Source organism: Camelus ferus, chromosome X (genome assembly GCF_009834535.1).
Source record: "Camelus ferus isolate YT-003-E chromosome X, BCGSAC_Cfer_1.0, whole genome shotgun sequence".
Lineage (NCBI taxonomy): Eukaryota > Metazoa > Chordata > Mammalia > Artiodactyla > Camelidae > Camelus > Camelus ferus.
In genome coordinates, this window is record NC_045732.1 from 33395364 (window position 1) to 33399437 (window position 4074).

The window sequence follows — 4074 nt, forward strand, 5'->3', positions numbered from 1 at the left end:
CAAGGTATAAAGCAGGACTCTGAAGGTGGAAAAAGTGAAACTGAGATTTGAAGTTGGTGTATTTATTGCCAAAAACGAAGTCTGGAGTCTGACTACAGGGATTGGTGTCTGTAGTGAAATGAGGGTAAGACTGATCGAGGTAATGAGACCAAAGAGCTAATGGTAGGATTTGAATGGATACTCTTTGTGAATATTTAAGTCAAGAATGTTGATGAGAATAGTCACAGGGAGCAAGGCAGTAATTCAGACACGGAGTAACCTCAGCGAAAAGGGGCAAGTGAGTGAAAAGGGAGTAGTTGATTGCAACAAGGGTATCAGTGAATACCGCAGCCTGACAGCTGTGTTCCCTTCTCACCAGGGTGAAATATACACACATACTTCCATTTACAGATGAATTCCTTCATTACTGGAAGCAGAAGTGCACTTCAGATCTGTGCTACAAATCGTTCTAGCTACAAATTTCCTTGTCCCAGATAACTTTACCAGTTATTTTGGAAATGTAAAGATGTTGTTTGATTTCTAATTTTACATTTATGAGTGAGTTTTGCATAGTTGTTCCCGAAATGAAAAGGTAAATGTTACTTGAATAGATAGGTGAGGATATTAGATGGTGCGGGGTGGTCTTCCTCACCCAGATCTATTCTGCATACCGGATTTGCCAGGGACTCGAACCTCCCTGCCTGTTCTGCACCTGTGTTACATGATGCGGAAACACTCTTTGACGGTGAATTTTTATGAATATGGTGAAAAAATTTAAGTATGTTCAATTGGGAAGCATGATAAAACAGCATAACTAAAGTTTCACTTATAATTTTGATAAATAGTTTTCAATCTAGTTTTGGAGCTTGATGCAATCCTAATAGGGATTTACCAATTTCATTATTAGATGAAGCTAACATTTTGGCTACAGACTTCAAGTTTTGCTTAACCAAATAATTGTCATAATTCATTCATTATAGTTTTAATACAAGTGGAGCTCTGTGTCTTCTTTTTCTCGGCACAATTATTTTGAGATTTATCCCATTTAGCGGCTGGCATAACTAGATCATATTTTTTGAAAGCAGTTCTTCTTTATCTTATGGTCTTCTTTTGAGAAATAATTGAAAAAACCATGGAATATTTACAGTGCTATAAAATGTGAGGCATGTATATGTGAATATTGATTTCATAATTGATAAAATTTGTACAATACTGATGACTCCAAGCAGAAGATCATTGAGAAATACTTATAAGCATTAGGTGTTAAATTTACTTTTTAATTGAGTTATAGTCAGTTTACAATGTTGGAAGGTGTTCAGTTTACAGATATTATGGAATCAAAGATTCTGATTGTTGTTAAAATGAGAGAGAACTAGCCAAGTTAAGTAGTAGAGACCTGTCTAACCATCTTCGCATGTATCCTCTTCTTTGTTTAAGGTCATTTTTATTACTCTTTGTATAGGAGTCTTAACAGAATCATAGGTCCATCCCTTCCTGATAAACAACCTCTCAAGGATGTCTGGCATCTCGTACCCCTTGCTTAGAATGTAATCTTTAAAGGCAATTGTTCCATAAAGATCTTCAAGAATGTCCTGTTCAGGAAGCCTCCTTCCAAAACACCCGCCTTGAGTTCCAAGTAAGCCCTTGGGGTCCGTCAAAGGTTCATCATTGATTAGCTTTTTCCACAACTTGGGCTTCAGATACCATGCGCCATACCTCATCTTCACCCAGTTGGGTTTATAAGGATTCTCTGGTTTCTGGAGTTTCCTCTCCCAGTTTCGCTCCTCGATTGAGAATTTTCTCTCCTCCATTTCATTTAGCCCTATGCAGTGTTTGACCTCTGAAGGAACCTTGGTTACTTTCTTGATGCAGCCTGTACCATAGGTTGGTGGGCACTCACATTTAACCTCACACTTTTTCATGATGAACTCTTCATCAATGCCCAAGTCTCCAAAAGTAGCAACCCATTTGCAGAATTGACGAATTCCTTTGGGTATTTTTCTAGAAGTACGAGGATCAGTGAGTGAATCCTTTCTGCTTGACTTCCTGTCCTTACGATGCAAACTGGATCGATGTGACTCAGGAGCTTTCTCAGGAGGTTCCGAGAAAATGCTTGAGTTACTGTCCTCATGATGCAGACTGGCTGGATGTGACTCAGGAGGCTTCTCCAGAGGTTCCGGGTAGATGCTTGACTTCTTGTCTTCATGATGGAAACTGGATCGACGTGACTCTGGAGGCTTCTCGAGAGGTTCTAAGTGGATGCTTGACTTCTTGTCTTCATGATGGAAACTGGATCGACGTGACTCTGGAGGCTTCTCGAGAGGTTCTAAGTGGATGCTTGACTTCTTGTCTTCATGATGGAAACTGGATCGACGTGACTCTGGAGGCTTCTCGAGAGGTTCTAAGTGGATGCTTGACTTCTTGTCCTCGTGATGGAAACTGGATCGACGTGACTCTGGAGGCTTCTCGAGAGGTTCTAAGTGGATGCTTGACTTCCTGCCCTCGTGATGGAAACTGGCTGGATGTGACTCAGGAGCCTTCTCGAGAGGTTCCTGGTAGATGCTTGACTTCCTGCGCTCGTGATGCAAACTGGCTGGATGTGACTCAGGAGCCTTCTCGAGAGGTTCCGGGTAGATGCTTGACTTCCTGCGCTCGTGATGCAGACTGGCTGGATGTGACTCAGGAGCCTTCTCGAGAGGTTCTGGGCAGATGCTTGACTTCCTGCCCTCGTGATGCAAACTGGCTGGATGTGACTCAGGAGCCTTCTCGAGAAGTTCCGGGTGGATGTTGGACTTGTCCTCATGATGCAAACTGGCTGGATGTGACTCAGGAGCCTTCTCGAGAAGTTCCGGGTGGATGTTGGACTTGTCCTCCTGATGCAAACTGACTGGATGTGACTCAGGAGCCTTCTTGAAAAATTCCAGGTAGATGTGTGCTTTCTTGCGCTTGTGATGCAAACTGGCTGGCTTTGACTCAGGAGCCTGCTCGAGAGGTTCTGGATCGATGCTTGACTTCTTGCCCTCATGATGCAGACTGGCTGGATGTGAGTCAGCAATCTTCTCGAGAAATTCCAGGAAGCTGCTTGGCTTCCTGTCCTTATAATGCAAACTGGATGGATATGACTTGGGAGCCCTCTCGATAGGTTCCACGTAGACCTTGGCAGGACGTTTTTTACGAAGCTTTGTGGAGGGCTTTGTTCTCTTCCTGGGGCCTTCACAATAAGCCCATGTATCCTTCAGCTTCCTGTCAGGATCGAGCACTTCCAGTACCTTTAATAAGAGGTCTGCAGGTAGATCTTCCTCCAGATTTGGGTAGAGAGCCAAGGGATGTTCGGTCAGGTGGGCTTCGATGTCCTCCACAAACGCCTTCCGTGCTGGCTGGGCTGGCGAGAGCGTGGAAGACAGGTTTGCTGTCTTGGGCAGCTTTCTCTGACCCTTTTTGGGGCCCAGCTGGGGAACTCTGTGAGCAATCACAGGGACAAAGCCCTCCTCAGGGCCACCAGGGATCACATCTTCACAAGGTGGGCAGCCCTTCCGGAAGTCGGCCAGCCCCTCTTTCACAAATACCCACCGCCGGCCGTCCAGGGAGGTGGGGAACTTCAGGAGCGCCTTCTTGTGCTTTGCGAAACACTTGGAAGGTAACTTGTCTCTGTACCAGGGCTTGCAGTTCATGCCCAGGGGCATTGGTTCCAGCGGCCCTGGTCCTAGCAGCCACTTCTTGTCCGCCATGGTTCCGCTGGCCTCTCGGGGAACCACTAGCTTCCCAAGTTTGTTGTCCCCGCCTCTCCGGTTGCTAGGAGACGGGAAATCCAGGCGCAGGCAGGTTCTTCCCAGAAGCGGGTCACCGCAGGCGCCCCGCGAAGTCTGCGTTCTCCCGGGATGGGTGCTGAAGGCGCGTTCCTTTTTGTAGATACGTTCTGTCGCACGGACAGACTACCATTTATTTATCCATTCGCCTTTTGATGGGAATTTGAGTTGTTTACAGGTTGAAACTATTACCAGTAAAGCTGCCACAAACGCTTGTGTTCACGTCTTTGTTTGTGCATTTATATACTTTGATTTCTCTTGAGTAAACTTCATCTGTGAGTGGAATGGC

At 45.3% G+C, this 4074-nt stretch overlaps 1 non-coding gene across 1 annotated transcript; it reads right to left on the bottom strand.

Moving 5' to 3' along the window:
• Positions 1–1379: 1379 nt before the first annotated feature.
• On the bottom strand, positions 1380–3707 carry LOC102505347. Its single transcript, XR_001367238.2, has one exon. It is a non-coding gene; the product is annotated as a protein FAM47E (transcript).
• Positions 3708–4074: the final 367 nt, after the last annotated feature.